This window comes from Candoia aspera, chromosome 6, assembly GCF_035149785.1.
Source record: "Candoia aspera isolate rCanAsp1 chromosome 6, rCanAsp1.hap2, whole genome shotgun sequence".
NCBI classification, from domain to species: domain Eukaryota; kingdom Metazoa; phylum Chordata; class Lepidosauria; order Squamata; family Boidae; genus Candoia; species Candoia aspera.
This window is the reverse complement of record NC_086158.1, coordinates 77,094,308-77,115,696: the sequence shown is the minus strand read 5'-3', so window position 1 is coordinate 77,115,696 and position 21,389 is coordinate 77,094,308. Positions and strand designations below refer to the sequence as shown.

General features: G+C 39.4%; 1 protein-coding gene across 2 annotated transcripts in view; it reads right to left on the bottom strand.

Annotated features, from left to right (window-relative positions):
- The window catches only part of PRKG1 (protein kinase cGMP-dependent 1), a 776,897-nt gene that overhangs the window by 45,099 nt on the left and 710,409 nt on the right, over nucleotides 1-21,389 (bottom strand). The gene's annotated exons all lie outside the window — the stretch shown is intronic.

Below are 21,389 nucleotides of genomic sequence, written 5' to 3'. Positions count from 1 at the left end.
GTGATATTTTTAGAAAGGCTATGGGGGTAAACTGAAGAGGATTTTCCATCTACTCACTGAACTTTGATATGGGAAGTAACTTGCTGAGGGGGGAGGCAAAATACACATACAATTTTTCTAATGACACCTTTGTTCTTCTGAATGGAGAGATCCAAAATACATGTAGAAAGAGAACATTTTTTTTTCATTATTCTGAAACCGGCTATTCATAAGATTCACAGATTAACCAAGGGGCACAAAGATGTGAAAATCTTTGTCTACATCCTTTTAGCTCCACTTATTCCAAAGGAATGTAGATTTTTTTCCCCCATCATGCTCACAGGTAGGATTTTTAAATGGTGCTTTACTTTTTTTTTTAATTGTTTATATTTTACCCTAAAAGGCAGAGATTATAAATACTGGGTCTCTGGGTCTCAAAATGAAGTTGCCAACAGTGTGGGATGAATGTTGTTTGGGAATACAGAACACTCTACTTATTTTGAAGGTTCATTTTCTACCATGGAAATATGACATTCCATAGAAGGTATCTCCTACCCTCCTACCTGGAAGTTTTTGAGGTTGCTTCCTGTGGGAAGGGATAGCTCCATCCCCAGTTTTGGACCTTAGAGAAAGAACACTTGACAAAACTTGAGTAGAGAAAGAATTACGTAGAACTATGCACAATTGGCTGCGGGTACTGATAGGGGTCCAATACATTTCTCTCCTGCTTCCCCTTAGGTTGGTGCCTGGGTGAACCGGACACCTTATCTCCACTGTAGAATATGGACCTTCACAATAAGCCCATTGTATAACTTTCTAACAGCAAAGAAAGGGCATTCCATAGTGGGAGATACTGCAGAAGTCCCTGGAAAGTGGGATCTATCATTCAGACAGCTGCTGATACTTGCTTTGAATTATTTTATACAGCACCTTCCTGCTGAAAGACACTTCGGCCGTGACATGAGTTAAATTTGTAGTATTTAATAAAGCAGGACATGGAGGATGATGTAGTTGGCCTACAGATGTCTCCAGGGGGCATAGGAGTCAAAGATGGCTGTTGTAGATGTCCTTTACTGGGACAGTTTCTTCTGTATCCTGTAGGTTACCTTGTTTTGGAATTTCTTGAAGTGCAGATGGGCTAAGAGAGTTGCCCATTGTTCTGTGCTCTGAGGCCTGACAAAGATGCTGAGACCTGCCTGCAGGAAGGGCCTCCTTCTCTCTTAATGAGGGTTTTGGTAATCAAGATTTCCATTAGGAAGACTGACCTTTTAGAAGAGATTGGGACTTGAACCCCAGGAGGTTAATGCTGTATTTGCTTCTTCTGTCCAGACTCCCTGGGCTACTTGGCCTAGAAAATGTGTTCTCCCATTCCAAAAGCGACATCCACAATGAGGTGGATCTATTGTAGTGTTGAATTCTCTTGTAATGGGCATAGTAAGGTGCTCAAGAGGCACATTTAGCCCCACCATCAGAGACATCTTCTGAAGAAACCACAGAGAGCAAATTACGGTGAGTTTGCTGGCTCTGAGTACCCTAAACAGCCACAAAGTTAAATAACTAAAAGAATAAGTAAAAGAAAAAAAAGAAGAAATAAAGAAAAACAAACAAAAATGTTTTTGTTCCTAACCAAGTGTAGAGAACAATAAAGATGACCTTGGAGAAACTATGCGATGGCTGTTAGCAAAACATGATTTAAGTCCAGGACAGGAAAAAAAATAGACATTAAAAAAAAATCTCCAACTACTTCTGTCTTAACTCTGGAGTATAAGAAGGAGGGGGAGAAAATGCTGTAGTCTTTCAATATTCTGTCACTGCAGCTTATATCAGTAAGACTGTGAGAGATAGATAGAGCTATAGTTCCAGTATTAGCTGTGGAATCTGTTTCCTGACCTGGCCTACGTCAAAGGGCTGACACCAAGGGAATCTCCACCATGTGGCTGACTGGCATAACTCGTGAGTGTGTGTGCCCTCTGGAACAAGGCTGAAGTAGGAGCTATCCCCTCTCAGAGGCATCAGTGTCAGAAATCCCTAGCCCTGCGTCCAGAGTGAGTGGGCAGAATTATCTGCTGTAGGAAAACCACGGGGCATCCAGAGCTGCTGACATGGTTCTTGAATCCTTGCAAATATGCTGAAACTTTCAGTATGAATGTAAAAAATAGACATTTTACAATTTATTTATTATTTCCATTTGTATGGCAGCTCACTCACTAGGTATTTGGTGTCAAAGAGCAAGCAGGCAACCTTTTGGGGTCCTGGACATGCACCGTAGGTAGCAGATTGGGTATGTACCTAGTGTGTGCTCAGGAACACTCACCCCACTTCCTTCCCCTCCCCAAATCTCAAATGCTTAGGGGAAGCAAGAAACTCACATCAGAAAGACCATAAATGGGGAGGAGCTCTTCAGTATACCTGGCACAGTCACGCTCCTGACAACTTTTTATTATTTTTTTATTTCTTGAACAAATTTATAAATTTGCCAAATAACAGGTAGTCCTCGGGTTATGACCACTCATTCAGCGACCCTTCAAAGCTATGACTGCACTGAACAAGGGGGACTTACAACCAGTCCTCAGAGTTCTAGCCATCACAGCATCCCCACAGTCATGTGATTGCAACATTCCCTGCTGGCTTCCCGCAAGTAAAGTCAGTGGGAAAGTTGGAAGGAAGTCAGAAGTCACTCCCACTCCTGCCACTTTTTCGCCCGCCTGTGCTCTGATGCGCCTGCCACAGCACCCCTGGCACCCCAGCACCTGTGCACCCACCTGTTCCCCAGAGCACCTGCCTGTGGCACCCCCTGTAGCACCTGTGCACCCACCTGCACTCCACAGCACCTGCCCACGGCACCCCTCTGCCCCCCCATAGACTTGCCAGCTTCCTTGCCTGGGCTCCCGCCTCTTCCTGCTTAATGATCTCGTGGTTGTGGGGTTACTACAGCAACCAGGACTGGTGGGATTGCCATCGCTAAGTAATGTGGTCATGTGACATTGCACTTTATGATCGCATCACTTAGTGACAGAAATTCCGGTCCCAATTTCTGTCGTAACCTGAGGGCTACCTGCAGTGGGTTGGCAGGCTATAAAAGCATGATTAAAATGGGAAAGAGCAGCCCATGGGGAGGGTGAACTCTGCATATCCACCATCATGGAACCAGCAGCACAGAGAGGGAGAGTTAAGACACGGGTGGCAGCCCAGGTAGCGAGGGCTACTTGAATGAGAGCCTAACCATGATGGGACAGAAGTTTTCTTAATGGTTGCTGCTATTTCCTGACTCTCTTCTCCAGGGATCTCAGTGAGAGAGAGCTTTCTTGGAAAGGCGTGAAAGTGGTCACCATCACAGCCTCAGTCTTTTGTGTCTGGAACCGCAACACGGGCAGCTATTGCTTCTTCACTGCCCCTTTCCTTTTGCTGCCTGGTGGGCCTGGAGCGAAAAGGCCCTAGATCTTGTGATGGGTGCTGCTAGTGCTGCTCCCATTCTCCTCCTAAGCCTTATGAGCCACAACCATCACAAAATGGAAAGGTCAGGTCATAACGCTGGAAGCTCCAGCTCCCAGCTTCTGCTGTGCTATGACCAGGGAAGAAGCTTAGCTATGTGGAATTATGACCCTGTGATGACCGTGGAGAGAATTTGTGAGAGACAAAACAAGGAATTATTGCAGGGCACTGCTTCAAAAGCTCTGGGAGGAAATAACAGCTCTGCTCAATTCTGGTTCTCTACTACAGCCTTTCAATCACCTTGCATTTGTGGGCATTGTGTTGCATCTGATTTTCAAAGCGAGTCAGTGTTGAGCCTCACCTAGTTCAGAGAATAACCTTGTTTGACATTGCTGCTTATTGATCATTTTATGCTTGCCATGATGTGCATATTAAAGGGTTAGACAGCTAAAGAGCTATCAAATGGAATATCAATTTACAAATCTCTTTATATCTGGATTGTAAAGAACATAGGGTTACGGGCTTGAAACTTAGCCAAGAAGCGTCATATGCATAAATCTCTTTCATTATTTTTATTAATGGCTAATACTCTAGAAGACAGAAATAACATTTAAAATAATAGGGTCAAGAAAATTACTGAAAACCACAGAAGCAAATTTATCAGAGAGAAATGCAAAGTGTTAAACTTAGGAAACAAATCAAATGGGGATGGGGGAAACCTGGCTTAATAGTAGTTCTTTAGGGAAATTAAAATTGGAATAATCAACAGCCCATCCAGTAACATGTGCTGAATTTGAGTCAGATGTTTGATGTGGCTGCAAAAAAGGCAATGCAAAAGGGGTCAACATTTTCATAACGACACAGATGAGGAAAGGGTGCTCATTGAATCTGCAGACAACATAATATAAGTTTAAGGTTCAAAAAGGTCTTGACGGACTTGAACAGTGGGCCTTTTCCAATAAAATGCAGTTCTGTGGGGAGAAATATAGGGTTCTGCACTGTAGGAAAAAACAGATGCACAGGTACATGATACGCTTGGCAGTAGAAGGATTAAGAAAGATTAAGCAGTGTGCTGCAGCTGCCAAAAATTTAATGCAAGCTTGGCTGCATCAAGAGAGGTATAATGTTGAAATCACTAGAAGTCATACTTCTGCCCTAAGCTGTACTGGTCAGACTGCATCTGGAATACTGGGTCCAGTTCCGATCACCACAATACAAGGAAACTAAGGAATGCAACTTCAGCAAAGGATCGTTACCTTGTCGTGGTGCTGGAGCTTGAGCACCTCAATGATGCCATGAGCTAAACCATGAAGGGCCACCCAAGACAGGAAAGTCATGACAGAGAGGTCAGACTAAATGCGATCCCTGGGGAAGGTAATGGCAACCCACCACAGGATTGTTGCCGTGAAAACTAAATGGATCAGTACAACCAGAGATATGTCGGTATACCATCAGAAGATGAGACCCCCAGGTCAGAAGATGGTCAAAATGCTACTGGGGAGGAACAGAGGATGAGTTCAACTAGCCCCAGACGTGATGACGCAGCTAGCTCAAAGCCAAAAGGACGGCTAGCGGCCGACGGTGCTGGTGGTGAACGGCGAATCTGATGTTCTAAGGATCAACACACCATTGGAACCTGGAATGTAAGATCTATGAGCCAGGGCAAATTGGATGTAGTTATTGGTGAGATGTCAAGATTAGAGATAGACATTTTGGGCATCAGTGAACTGAAATGGACTGGAATGGGCCACTTCACATCAAATGACCATCAGATCTACTACTGTGGACAAGAGGACCACAGAAGAAATGGAGTAGCCTTCATAATTAATAGTAAAGTGGCTAAAGCAGTGCTTGGATACAACCCAAAAAACGATAGAATGATCTCAATTCGAATTCAGGGCAAGCCATCTAACATCACAGTGATCCAAATATACGTCCTAACCACAGATGCTGAAGAAGCTGAAGTAGAGCAGTTCTATGAGGATCTGCAGCACCTACTGGACAACACGCCTAAAAGAGATGTTATTTTCATCACAGGAGACTGGAATGCTAAGGTGGGAAGTCAAATGACACCTGGAATTACAGGTAAGCATGGCCTGGGAGAACAAAACGAAGCAGGACATAGGCTGATAGAATTTTGCCAAGACAACTCACTCTGCATAACAAACACTCTCTTCCAACAACCTAAGAGACGGCTTTATACATGGACTTCATCAGATGGACAACACCGAAATCAGATTGACTACATCCTTTGCAGCCAAAGGTGGCAGACATCTATACAGTCGGTAAAAACAAGACCTGGAGCTGACTGTAGTTCAGATCACGAACTTCTTCTTGCACAAGTTAGGATCACACTAAAGAGATTAGGGAAGACCCACAGATCAGCTAGATATGAACTCACTAATATTCCTAAGGAATATGCAGTGGAGGTGAAGAATAGATTTAAGGGACTGGACTTAGTAGATAGGGTCCCGGAAGAACTATGGACAGAAGTTTGCAACATTGTTCAGGAGGCGGCGACAAAATACATCCCAAAGAAAGAGAAAACCAGGAAGGCAAAATGGCTGTCTGCTGAGACACTAGAAGTAGCCCAAGAAAGAAGGAAAGCAAAAGGCAACAGTGATAGGGGGAGATATGCCCAATTGAATGCAAAATTCCAGAGGTTAGCCAGAAGAGATAAGGAATTATTTTTAAACAAGCAATGCGCAGAAGTGGAAGAAGACAATAGAATAGGAAGGACAAGAGACCTCTTCCAGAAAATTAGAAACATCGGAGGTAAATTCCAGGCAAAAATGGGTATGATCAAAAACAAAGATGGCAAGGACCTAACAGAAGAAGAAGAGATCAAGAAAAGGTGGCAAGAATATACAGAAGACCTGTATAGGAAGGATAACAATATTGGGGATAGCTTTGATGGTGTGGTCAGTGAGCTAGAGCCAGACATCCTGAAGAGTGAGGTTGAATGGGCCGTAAGAAGCATTGCTAATAACAAGGCAGCAGGAGACGACGGCATCCCAGCTGAACTGTTCAAAATCTTGCAAGATGATGCAGTCAAGGTAATACATGCTATATGCCAGCAAATTTGGAAAACACAAGAATGGCCATCAGACTGGAAAAAATCAACTTATATCCCCATACCAAAAAAGGGAAACACTAAACAATGTTCAAACTATCGAACAGTGGCACTCATTTCTCATGCCAGTAAGGTAATGCTCAAGATCCTGCAAGGTAGACTTCAGCAATTCATGGAGCGAGAATTGCCAGATGTACAGGCTGGGTTTAGAAAAGGCAGAGGAACTAGGGACCAAATTGCCAATATCCGCTGGATAATGGAAAAAGCCAGGGAGTTTCAGAAAAACATCTATTTCTGTTTTATTGACTATTCTAAAGCCTTTGACTGTGTGGATCATAACAAATTGTGGCAAGTTCTTAGTGGTATGGGGATACCAAGTCATCTTGTCTGCCTCCTGAAGAATCTGTAAAACAACCAAGTAGCAACAGTAAGAACAGACCACGGAGCAACGGACTGGTTTAAGATTGGGAAAGGAGTACGGCAGGGCTGTATACTCTCACCCTACCTATTCAACTTGTATACAGAATGCATCATGCGACATGCTGGGCTTGAGGAATCCAAGGCTGGAGTTAAAATCGCTGGAGGAAACATTAACAATCTCAGATATGCAGATGATACCACTTTGATGGCTGAAAGCGAAGAGGAACTGAGGAGCCTTATGATGAAGGTGAAAGAAGAAAGTGCAAAAGCTGGCTTGCAGCTAAACCTCAAAAAAACTAAGATTATGGCAACCAGCTTGATTGATAACTGGCAAATAGAGGGAGAAAATGTAGAAGCAGTGAAAGACTTTGTATTTCTAGGTGCAAAGATTACTGCAGATGCTGACTGCAGTCAGGAAATCAGAAGACGCTTCATCCTTGGGAGAAGAGCAATGACAAATCTCAATAAAATAATCAAGAGCAGAGACATCACACTGACAACGAAGGTCCGCATAGTTAAAGCAATGGTGTTCCCCGTAGTAACATATGGCTGCGAGAGCTGGACCATAAGGAAGGCTGAGAGAAGGAAGATCGATGCTTCGGAGCTGTGGTGTTGGAGGAAAATTCTGAGAGTGCCTTGGACTGCAAGGAGATCAAACCAGTCCATCCTCCAGGAAATAAAGCCAGACTGCTCACTTGAGGGAATGATATTAAAGGCAAAACTGAAATACTTTGGCCACATAATGAGAAGACAGGACACCCTGGAGAAGATGCTGATGCTAGGGAGAGTGGAGGGCAAAAGGAAGAGGGGCCGACCAAGGGCAAGGTGGATGGATGATATTCTAGAGGTGACGGACTCGTCCCTGGGGGAGCTGGGGGTGTTGACAACTGACAGGAAGCTCTGGCGTGGGCTGGTCCATGAAGCCACAAAGAGTCGGAAGTGACTAAACAAATAAACAATACAAGGAATGCAAAGAAGAGCAACAAAGATGATGAAAGGCTAAGTCCTGTGAAGAGTGGTGTACATAAATCCTATGAGGAACTGTGTATCTTTAGCCTAAAGAAGAGAAGGCTAAGGGGAAACCTGAGAGAAATCCTACCATGAGTAAGACCAGAGTTAATGGGTGGATGTTTACAAAGGGAGATCCAAACGCAAATTCCTGACTGTGAGAGCTACTAAGCAGTGAAACAGCCTGCCTCCTGGAGTCATGGGTCAAGGAATGGGCTCCTATTTGTCTGGGATGGTCTGGGATTTCTGCCCTGGGCATAGGGTTGGAGTAGAAGACCTCTAAGAAATCTTTCAATCCTATGATTGTGTAAATTACAGCTGCATCAACCTTAGTATACTTTCCCGCTCAAAGGAAGAAATCATTTTGCTGTAACCTGCACTGGTCAGATCCCACCTCAAACACTGTATTCCATTCTGGGCACCACAGTTTAAAATTCAGACAAACTAGAATAGGTCCAGAGAAAGACTCAGATCATCAGGGGACAAGAAACTAAGCCTTATGAAGAGACAGTGGAGGTGCTAAGAATGTTTAGCCTTAGGAAGGCTGAGAGGAGATACAGATGCACTCTTCAAATATCTGAAAACATGTCACACAAAGTTCAGATGGATTTAAGTTAGAGAAAGACAGATTCTGATTGAATATTGAGGAAAAAACCCTTCCTAACATCAAGAGGAGTTCTCAATTACCTAGAGACATGGTGGGTTCCCATTCACATGTTATTCAGCCATGTGTTGTGGGTGCTTTGATTTTTGTTCCTGCACTGAGGACAGAGTTGGACTTGATGTCCTAAAGGCCCAGTGTCAACTGTATGGCCCTATGATTCTACTTGTTATTTCTTACCATCTGTGATACTGTGTTATTTCTAACTGCAGTGTCACAACTGTCACACTGATTTGCTATAATTATTAATCTGGTTGTGAGCTCTGTCACAGACAATATTAGCTGTCCCATCTGGATATTCTTTCTCTGACAGCCTTATCTTCAGTCTGTTTATAGGAAAGGCCACTGGTCTAGTGCTTGAGTGCACAACTTTTTGTATGCCGAAAGCTATACATGATGCACCCTCCCCCCCCTGCCATGAAAAATGGCTGGGCTAGGATGAAAATTAAATTTGATTTAATTTATAGTGGTTGATTTCATAATTCCTTCCTTTCCATCACATTATAAATTCCAATTTTATGGAAACATTTGGATGGGGACTGTATAGATAATGCTGAATCATCCTGGAAAAATGGCACAGATCTGGATTTTAGACACTATAGCCTGTCTGCTAATTTTTAATCCCTTTAGGGTCCAAATCCAAAGCATAGCTGAATAAAGATCAGAATCTAATCTTCCATTATTGTAATGGCAGTCAGTTAGGAAGGCCTTATCACAGCTAACTACTTCACCAATATCTTGTATATATCATTGGAGGTAATTCAAACCAGTTCAAAAAAGTTGGAAGTCTCAGAAGTTCACTGCTGTCACAAAATGGTCCTTGTTTATGTTGGCTATCCATGCATACAAAGGGCCACATTTTGTTTATGTCCCATGAATGAGTCTAGCTGTGAAAAGCAGTAGCAAATAAATAGGAGGTGAAAAGAATGAGATTTTGCACACTATTTGAACAATCCCCCAATCAGAAAGCTGAGTGAACAGAAGGAATGCCTGAAAATCACCTCTTTCCACTCATGAAGCCTCTCCAGAAGAAGAATATTCTGTCAGTGGACTGATACTATCATATCTAGATAGTAGCTAGAAGCTAACCACTCTGCTAGGATGTGTGTGTGTGTTCCCAATATTGAGGTTGAATATAATGATAGAGGCCATCCTTTGATGTTAATAAAAGGAGGCATTCAGAGTTGGGGGAAGGAAAGCTGGCAAACAAAAAAGTGTTAAAGAACAGCATTGACAGCTAGTGAGCAGGAACACGCTTGTTAGATACACATTAACAATACCATGTCAGTTGGAACTGGGTGGCATCAGAATTGAATAAATGAATAATTAAATGTACAGCAATTTAACTGATCTTATCAAAACTATTTTGGTTTTAGACAACTCTGAAAAAAGTTGTCTGAACCCTGAAAAAAACACAGCATACTTAAACACAATTTAGTATTATCAATTCTGTATGATCTGCCAATCAAAGCTGTAGAATCTGTGATTTCAACAAGTGCCACAGTTAAAAAAGAAAATGTGTAAGGGCTGGGGATTTGAATTGCAGGTGGAATGACAGAGCTTGTGCAATTTTATTTTTCCCAATGTGGAATTACACCCAGGCCTATATTTCTGACATTCTGGCTAGTTCTCATGTCTGATGGCAAATTCAGTGGTATGGGGTGACCTTCCACTGATACACTCCTGAAACTCATTTCTCCTGATACAGATTCCCATAACTTTGCCCTGATTCCAGCTTCTAGTTTTATACATCTTACATCAAATAGGTAATTGTGAATAATACATTGGAGTGTAGCTGATCAAAATGTAACAGATCTGCTAATCAGCTGATGCCAGAAGAACCCCAAATAATGTTCCAATGCAGACCTTTATCTATTGCCATTATTAGAGTAGGAAACTGCATAACACAAGCCAAATGATATGGGGCACATGGTTGTAAATCCTATGTTTAAACTTTCCATATTATTTAAGAGGCATCCCAATTCTAATAACCTAATTACCTAAAACATGATAAATAAGACCTGAACTTTATCATTACACCATTGCTTTAGATTTATAAATTTGATTCTAATATGTAAATGAGATAGTTAGATATCTTTTGAATTGCACCCTGTTAGACAAACAGCATAACTTAACATGGCTATGCAGTAGCCTACTATGTAGAAGAATTGTGACCAGTTGAGAGGATGAGCCATTCAGAATAACATATACTAACTTTTAAGCAGGGATTAACATCAGACAAACAATCAAGCAGAAAACAATAGCCTAATCAAGGAACTACCAAGGAGAAAACCACACCCCCACCAACACTGGCAGGGCAAGCTACTGCATATAAACAGGGAGCAAACCCCACACTCACTAGCACTGATGATGTTACCTAGTTGGGTAATGAAACGTCTGCAAGCAAACAACCAAGCTCAGAGAGCACCAAGTTCAACCCTGTTCAATACACAGTTCAATCCTGAGCTACATATATTCTCTTCTATTCTAACTTTTAAAAACTGATCCAGTTTTCAAAAGGTCATCTCACATTCTTGCAAATTATCTGATCAGTGTAATGATTGATCAAAAGTGCTACAACAATAACCTTCCTTGTATCTGGACTTTTAGACATGAAGTAGCTCGGTCCCTTTTCATATTGTTTAGTATACAGCTAGTTATAATTTGTCAATTGGCATTTGGGAGGTTGGCTGAGACAAGGATCAAGATCACAGGAAGTGATAGTATCTCCACTGGTGAGGCCACATTTGGAATACTTCATCCAGTTCTGGCCACCACAATACAAAAAAGTTGCTGAGGCCCTAGAGCAGCAAAGACGATAAGGGGTCTGGAGGCTAAATCCTATGAAGAATGGCTAAAGGAACTAGGTATGTTTAGCTTAACAAAGAGATGACTGAGGGGAGACATGATAGCAGTCTTCCAATAATTGAAAGGCTGCCACAGGGAAGAGGCCATTGCTTTATTCTCCAAAGCACCTGAGGGTAGGGCAAGAAGCAATGGGCGGAAGCTCATCAGAGGGAGATTCAGCCTGGAAATAAGGAGGAATTTCCTGACAGTGAGAACTATTAAGCAGTAGAACAGCTTGACTCCCAGAGTTGTGGGTGCTCCATTGCTGGAGGCTTTCAAGAGATGATTGGACAACCATTTGTCAGAGATGGTATGGGCAGGAGGTTGGACTAGAAGACCTCCAAGGTCCCTTCCAACCCTATGATTCTATGAGTCTATGAAGGATGAAACTCCTTTCCTCATTACTCTCTTTCTGTGCTTTCAACTTTTTCAACAAGAATGTATGTGTTGACATAATGAGAACATATCTTATCCTATTCTGTCTAATTCTATCTGGTCCCTTTTGCATAACCAGATGAAGGGTTTTGTGTGTGTGCATGCTTTCAAGGCAGTTGTCATGTTCACTGTTTCAATGTGCAATGTACATCGTAACGTTTCACATGCCATGGTGCTGACGCGCGTTTCTGTTGGGAGGGAGCTGCTGTGAAACCTTGTGCTAAGCTCTGTATCTATGTTCATTTCAATGGAATGTGTTTGGGTCATTTTCTCTGCTCAAGGACTTTTCCCGCAGACCAGCAGAAACCATTAGGAGCACCTGGGATTGTGAACTTGGGAAGATTCTATGGGGGAGGGATCTCATTTGTGCCAAGGGTTTTTAGTTTGCATTTGGCGCGCTTTTTCCATTCTCAGCTTTCTTTGTGATCCTGCATACTATTCTTTAATAAATCAGATATCTTTATGAACCTGTTCGTGAGTCTGATGGTGTTTTAGGATAGGCAATCCTTACAGCAGTCTTGATTCCTGGCAACTGCCTGGATAAGTCCCTGCAGTTTTCTTATCAAGATTTCAGAAGTGGTTTGCCATTGCCTTCTTCTTCCTAGGGCTGAGACAGAGTGACTGGCCTAAGGTCACCCAGATGCCTTTGTGCCTCAGGGGGGAGTAGAACTCATGGTTTCCCAGTGTCTAGCCTGATGCCTTAACCATTACACCAAACTGGGTCTCTTAGATGAAGAATTCAGTCAACAAAATACAATACAATAAAAACTGTAGCAGCAGAAGAATGGCCAGTGTCAAATTAGTTTCCAAAGGAAAATAGACAATATATGAGCAATTGAAATCTTTAATCATATTTAAGGCTTTAACATTCACCATTAAAAAAGATCACTGGAAGAAATAAAGCAGTGGGTTTTTTTCCAATATACTTTCAGTTTCTGCAATTATATTTTTAAGTTAAGTTTAATTATGGCATTAGTATCTAAAGCATGATATAACTGAGTTCTACTGAGTCAAAGAATCAGATTATAGCTCTTTTATAAGTAACATTGTCTTATTTTATTTAAAATTCTATGCTAAAGAGAGAAGAATCCAAAGTTTAACTCAAAAAGCTAATAGAATCAGTGTGTGTGTATGTGCGTGGATGTTTATTGAATGATTGATTGGTGTAGTTGGTGTCAGTGAGAGAGGAGGGTTCAGATTAGGTATTTTGTTTCGTTCTGAGTGAATGCAGGTGTAAGTTATAAATAGCAAACATTAAGCTGCCAAGCACAATGCTTTGATACTACTGAGACACAGAGGAAAAGGAAGAGGAGCGAATGGATTTGCATTATATATTAATTGCATTTGGCTATGATAGATATACTGTCTTTTCACAGATCCAGAACAAATTCTAGGTCAATAACTTGTTCTCTGTAGGGTTCATATTCTCTTCAGTTCAGATATTAAGATCTCTCAAATTGTCATACCAATTCTGAATCACAAATGATGAATTTTATTCCATTGACATTTCAGGATATGGTAATCTGATTTAGAATTTATAAGGCTACGAAGAAATACAAATGTTGCCTAAGTTCAAAAACGGGAAACAGCAACAGCAAAAACAAAAAATCTGTGTGTGATATCAATAAGAATAGACAGACAAGAAAGTACATCTATCAGTCAATGCTGTATATCCCATTATTGGGCTAAAAAAATGCAGTAATACTGGAAACAGTTAGAAACTAATACTTTTTTTTAGTCATCTCTCTTCAAACTTTAGATGTGGATGCAATTTTCTTTAAGGGAAATTGTGAACATTATCTGATATTTTTAAAATTTAACTTTTCATCAGTTCCTTGTGAGGAAATGAGACTAAATATACCTCCCTGCATTTGGAAGTATGAGAAAAACTTCAGTATAAGGTTTTTAGATTCTAACTGAAAAGAATTGACTATTGTATATAAATAAAATACTTAAGGTAGGCCAGAGCAGGACAAATTATCATCATTGGGCTACATATGGTTGCCAGAATCTTATTTGTGATACAGAGTCACTCTGGAATAAGTACAGTTGAAATATTAATTCTTATCTGCAGTAGGAAGAACTTGGAGAGTGAGGAGGAGAGTAAAAGGGGAAATTAAGTACCTTAAGCCTGTGCTTCCAAATCCTAAAAACACTAACAAAAGGCTAAAAAATGTGATGATATCATCAGGCATACCAAGGCAGATCCCAAAGGCCATGGGCATCTCCTAGGCTAAAAAATCATATATCCATTAGAATAAATGGAAAATAAGTTATGACCAGCCTATTTTACACTGATTTCAATGGATCTTCTGTTCTAAGCATGGCTAATTCTGGATCCAATCTGATGAAAATACACTAAAGCTTTCAACTGTATACAAGGACTTCTGGTAACCAAAAGCAGATGTGAAAGCTGTAATGGCCCCTATCATCTTAATATTTGGCAACATTCTTACTCAGCAGCTGATAACTTAGGCATGGAAGCTACCTTATGCCACAAAGCTGTTCAGGCATCCTTGGAAAACTGAGGTCTGTGTTACCAATGAGATTTATGGATCTTTATACGGCCTTCCCAAATATCTGTCTGCATTGTTATGGAAAACTTAAGGAAGCCCAAGTAACTGACTCTTCAGAGTTCCTTCAAAGCCCTACATTTTTCCATGAATGCTTTTTTATTGAAAGCACATTTCTGAATTATTCTGTATTATTCCCCGGAGGGCTATGCTAGCCTGTCATAATAACACCAGGAAAAGAAACCAGGGCATCTAATAATTTGACAAACGTGTGCTAATCTTCAGTAGCTTCTTTGCTATTTCATCTATAGGTGATTGCTTGTGTGTGTGTGTGTATATGTTTGTATAATATCATACAAATCAATTTAATAAATTGAACTAATTAAATATTTACTAGATAAAAAAAACATGGCTGATACACTGAAATTAGAATATTTAGAAAGAGCACCTAATTGGACGACTGCATTCTTGATGTATACTTAAAGCTTCCCTATGTCTTTGTCAAGTCTCATGAGCACATAGCTGTGTTCTGCATTGTTAATTAGAGGCCATGAAGCTAAAAAATCTGATCATCTAAGCATGTAAATACTTGATGGGTCTCTTGTCTCTAGCCTGGAGACTGAAAAATGACATGGCTTGCATAACTGAATGTTTACCACAGCAACAGGAATGCTCTGCTGAATAACTTAATTGCTCTTTTTTTGTCTTTTTAAGAAGAGGCCAAAAACCGAAGGGGAAAAAAAAAATCACATGCCATCTGCCTGTGAGGCATAACCTATCGGCATGCTACATATTTATTTGTCCTGCTTTTTGTGTTAATAATTATATATTGATTGAAATTGCAGCAAGACCAAATCATATTGGATTGCTTAGAATGCTTGCTTTTGGGAAACATTCATACTAACTTTTCCAGGTTCAACGATTCCTTTTAAAATCAGTTGGAACAACTTTGCTAAAATTATACTGAATTCCTAGGAGATGGGCTGGAGCATTTCAACCTGGGGACAGAATTCACTACACAAGTTTGGCTACATTTAAGTTGTAATGAGATCTGATGAGAACTCAGATTTTATTTTCTGACAAATATAAATATAAACATGCATATACCGTCTTCGATAGTATACTGTTTAAAAGAACCAAAAAAGTTTAATGTTTCTATACTTATCCAGAAAATTCCCCCCATATAAAATATGATTGTACTATTGTATTCCTTCCCCTTGATTATCCACTTTATCAAAGAATTGAGCAATATTTATTTATTTGCATTTATATGCCACCCAACTCCAATATATTTCCCAACATTGAAAATATGAGTATGTCTTTGATTTGATATCACCAGCTGTTTTAAACAGTCACACACCAAAATCTATTGTTAAGTTTGTGTTCTGCTATTTCTCTACTGAGATGTTTTATCCACTTCATATGAGTGGATCTTAAGAAGCAATAATTTCCCTATGGGAATAATTAGTCATTCTGAAGACAACGTAAGTATAGATGAAAAAGAAAATATTGTCATTAAAGATGTTCCTACTTCTCTGCCTTCCCACTCAATAACCAAGGAAGGAATGTACTTACTTTAAAAAAAAACCCAGATAAAACCTTATAGTTATAGCCTAATGATGCAGAGAAGCAATTTCCTTGAGACTTCAAAATAATGCTGAGTGCTCTCCGGGTTCTCAGGGAGAAGGCATTAGGGTTAGAAAAAGTAGCTTCCTCTTTTGGTAGAAAGAGTATCTGCAGGAAGCTTTTTTCCCTTCTAGCCAGACAGAACATGCAACTTCAGTTATTGCCAATTATCCTGGGACTATTTCACTGAAGGAAAATACATTGGCTGTGAACCAGGAATTAATGGAAGATGACAACCACTGCATCTGGGAAGAATGTCATTCACACTCAAGGGAAAGAAACTAGTCTTATCCTTTGATCAGTGAAGGATCAGTTTCAGGAAGTGTTCTTTACAATTTTGAGACCGAAAGAAGGCAGAAGCAAAGGGAAACACATCCTCATGTCTACTATCAACTAGAAAACCTGCCAGATCAAATATTATAGCACTTCTAAAAACCATCACTAACAAGGAAGCTCAGCCTGGTCCAACTGGATATAACCCTGCAAAGTTCAACCCGTTCCTTTACTTCTTCCCTTCCCTTTCTCTTCAGCCTGCAAGCCTAGGATTAGTCCTGTCTCACATTTATACTGAATCACACTGCAGAGAAAACAGCTGCCTTAGAAGCAGGATTTCAAAAATTAACAGAGGTGGGCATCCATGTCTGTACCTTTAGATAAGAAAGTATGCTTCTAAATTAGTATTGGGTTTGTCTAAAACCACCAGGAGAAGGTTTGCTTGTGTTCACAAGAGTACATTAAGAAAAATGAAAGCAGAGCAATTAGGATTTGAGATATTGAAGGGTGAATTTTTAGTAATGCAGCCCTCTTGGTTTCTTGTTAAGTAGCTTATTGGCAGGACAGGTTTTTTTTTTCCTTTTGAAGTTCAGAATGCAGGAGGCAAAATCTCCATATTTTTTAATCCATTTAAAATTGGGCAATGCTGTATTGGTGTTCTTCATCCACCTGTTATAAGATAATAGCATAAAATAAATGAGGAACAGTAATAACTGATACAAAATGAAATATAGTTGCTGACATGGTGAGCTAGTGCTTCTGAAATATTATGTGAACATTCTTTAGAAAGCTGTCTTGTAACATCCACCCTGGGAACTTTTCTAAACTTCCACTTGGGGGCAAACATGTTCCAGGCTTTTAGAAAGAAAATATAAGGCCGCCTGTAAACTTAATTCAACTGATATACTTTCATTTTAAGAAAGTTGTTCCAGTAAATAATTTGACCAATTCAAAAAAACTAGAATTTTTCAGAAATCACTGTATTCCACATCCTTGTGTCATTTCTAAAATACTCTTTCAAAAATAGACAGAGATCAGATTGTTCTTTCTATGTTTTACATTTTCAGTATAATGCTCCCCCAAATATCTATTTACATATTTTATTTATACAAACAATGGACCAATAAAACTAAAAAAAATTAAAAAGTGAAAGCAAGAACAGCAGCAAAACTTACACAGGAGTAGTTTAAAAAATATTTGGGGAATAGATACAGTCTTTGATTTCAGTTAAGAGCAGATTTTAGTTATAACTCTGCATGTTGTTAAATGTGTTCCTTTCTTTTAAAAGGGTGTAAGCTACATGTTTAACTGCATCTTGCATTGGAAATACGTCACTGGTTTTCATGAAGCACATTGAAATATTTCTGGGATCTGATGGCCCAGTGAGGAAAAGGTATTCTTTGACATTCCCATTAGCTTTGGTGAAGGAGTGACCTCTTAGCCGTAGGTAAGATATAGTTTGGGATAACTCGTAATTTTGTTTTTCATCTGACATCAAATTCTTCTGTATTTTCTTTCATTTAATGCAATGTTTCCTAACCTTGGCAACTTTAAGATGTCTGGACTTCAACTCCCAGAATTCCCCAGTCAGCTGTTTGGAGAATTCTGGGAATTGAAGTCCAGATATCTTAAAGTTGCCAAGGTTGAGAAACACTGCATTAAATGGGTACAGTGATAATTAATATTTCTACAACAATCGTAATGGCTTCTGTGATTCCTGTTACTAGAAATAGTTGTTAGACATTAGTCTCAATTTCTACAAGGTACAGTTGGGAAATGTGCCTGAAAAGTTTGAATTTATTGAACACTACTTCATGGAAACATACAGCTGCTTTTTGTTTAGTGGTACTGAAATCTGTTTTCCCCATTAGTATGTGACTCTGGGTGAGAGAGGAAAGAACAGCAGGGAATCCACCAATCACTGTCCTGAAATTACCCTATATTTAATTGTTGAAGGGCAGTAACCTTGTCTGGCCTCACTGCTGAAGCATAACAAAGTTAGGCTACATGGGCCATCCAATTTATCTTGATACATTTCCTTCTTGACTTGAAGGAATGGAGGGAAAAAAATGTGGCCAAGAGGAGGAGCCCATTGTCACACAACCTATTTTATCTCCTTTCATTTCTTTCATATTCTTTATAATGTATTTCTTTTATATTCCAAGTTGCAATAATACATATCCCATGGTTGTCACCAAATATTGACTTCCACACTCCATCACAGCTTTGATCAATCCAAGCTTTCACATAATGCTTGGAGTAAGTTAGTGAAGATTACCAGATTAGTTGTGCCTTGCCACATACAGCATTCCTAGCCACAAACCAATCCCCCTTGGAACATTTTTTTCTGGATGGACACATGTATATGTGAAGAACTAGTGAGAAACTATGGTTGAGAACAGGCTGGTCATAAGCAAAATGTTAACCTTTCCAACTTCAACAGATTTTGTCTTGCTCCAGAGATCATAGGCACAAGGTAAATGAAGTGTGGGCATAGGAGAGACAAGCACACACACACACACACACACCCTTTTTGCCAATACCAATCAGAAATAATATAGCCTTTTTCTGGACAACTGGTAATCCTAAAAGACAGGTGCACTATCCTACCAGGAAAGCTTACCACTCCTGGTTTACTCTGAATAAGTATCGGAGGGTGGTCACTTTGTGCTAATAATTTGGAAATCTTCTTAAGAAAAGAGGAAAACAAACAAACAATAAATAAATAAAACAGTCTCACCAACTATTATATGCCAGTAGGAGAAGGGAGGGTCATTTAGAATTCTGATCTCCACCCATAATAACAAAAGGTTCCTTTAGCCTACACTATGAACGGCAAAATATTCTGAATTTGGCTTAATTTTGCTTTCTGTCCCATAAATTATAAAGTTTGGACTATCCCCAAAGATTATGCAATTGTATCTGGTAAGAAAATCATGTAACAAGTGATGGATAATATAAATTTTATTTAAAGATACAATTTCATTGCCGAGGAACTTTGCTAAGAAAATCTGTCTCCCTTATTGTCTATTAGACAGCTGCTTCTAAAGAGAAAAAAGAAAAAGAAAAATGCTTTGTGACAGTTTTTACACTTTAATTGAATAGAAAATAGTCAGAAAAATAATAATTGTACATAAGCTAGAGACATCAAGAGCACAGTCAAAACCAATGCAGAACAATATGTCAAATGAATTGAAAACAAATAGCATGGGAGACAGACAAAAACAAGTAGTAATTGGAAAAGAGCTACTGTACAGTTTCATTTATCAGAATAGGCTAAAGGACATCTAGGACATTAATATTAAGATAGAGGGTCATCCTTGCCATATGCAGGAGTAAATCAAAGTCCAAGACCAAATTATTTACATTTAGCACTGCCCCCAACTATCTTGCAAGATCCAAGGTTATCTTGCATGCTATCAAACTTCACTTTACATTTTCAATTTACAATTAAAATAAATATTAGGTTATGCTGTAATAAATATAGTACATGGCCTAGAAAAGCAATATTCTGTTCAAATTCTGTGATCACTATTCCTTTCCAGGGAGGGGGAATTCTGTAGCCTAAGTTAGGGATTGTGCATCTCCTTTGCATGACAAAGACCTACCCAAGTCTAAGATAGATAGATAGATAGATAGATAGATAGATAGATAGATAGATAGATAGATAGATAGATTCATTCATTCATTCATTCATTCATTCATTCATTCATTCATTCATTCATTCATTTAATCAATCAATCAATCAATCAATCAATTATATTAGTTGTAATGCAAAAAAGGGTGAGAGCAGGCTAAGTATGTGAAGCTTTCTTCTCTGATGTGGAAAAAATTCCATTTGTAATATATCAAACTGTTCTGCATTGGGCACCCTTAAATCTTCCAAAATGGGGCTGTTTCACATTACAGCCATTCCCATTTCATTTCACATGATGGGACATATCAGTCATGTGGCCAGTGAAGGACCTGAATAAGCTAAGTAGATGTAGGGATCAGAACAGTCTGCATACAGTAGTTGGCCTCCTATTGTATGATAGTTCCCAGAGTAAATTGTATTCAACTTTATTGCAATTATTTATTGAAACTTCACTTGTTTAAAAAAGCCTTTATCTGAATTTGCCTTGGTATCCTTTATCTGGCCAGTCACTACTATCAGGAACATATTTCACCTTTTCTTCACAAAAACTGCCTTGAATGTATGTGCCCATTAAGCCAATCTTCTTTACTCTGGCTAGTAGTAACTTTCCAAGAAGTCATGCAAAGATTGTCATTATCTTCTGATTCATCTCTTTCTCCCCTGGTTCTTTAATTATTTTCTCCTCCTCCTCCTCCTCCTCCTCCTCCTCCTCCTCTCCCCCCCACCCCCCATCACCGACAGTTGTAGATACTAGAAATTGAAGCTAGGAGTCTCTACATGCAAACATATGTTCAATATCATGGGAAAAACATTGCTGGTCTATGATGAAAAAAGCTGGATTTCATTATTTCTACAGTATATGAAATTTTCACTCAGTTTCATATTAATGAATGATAAAATAGCAAAGTATAAAAAGATAGTGTTACTGTTTAACTGAATGAAATTACCTTAAAACAACCACATGTTATCTGAGTGATACAGTGATACACTCTGCTTTGGTTTCTATGAGGCAAACCTAAATACTGCCAAAGTCTGCCTATACCTACAGTGACCATGCATCCATTATTATAAAGGACAGTCCTTTATTTCAGAAAGCTGTCCTTTAGATTTATTTATTTTTCAAAAACTCACTTTTGTCCTCTGTTTTAGTAATTTAACTTTTACCACACAAATGGTACCATTTAATGCACAGTCTTTTACATTCAGGTGAAAAATATGGCAATCAAATTTTAAAATAAATTTATATATACTGTTTGGTTTTAGATATTTTTATTAGAATGTGCATTTTTGTAAAGTTTTTCTGGGTTTTGCTCTTGAATTTTCCTTCGTAAAGCAAAATTCTAAACAAACATTTTCAGATTTTCTTTCAGATTTGCCCCTTTTCCAGGCTTGTCCTTTATTTTTTTCCCCCAAGAAAACATGTCACTGTATCTATACAACATACACAGTCATGAATCCTTATGGCAGGGCAGCAAACTCTTTGGT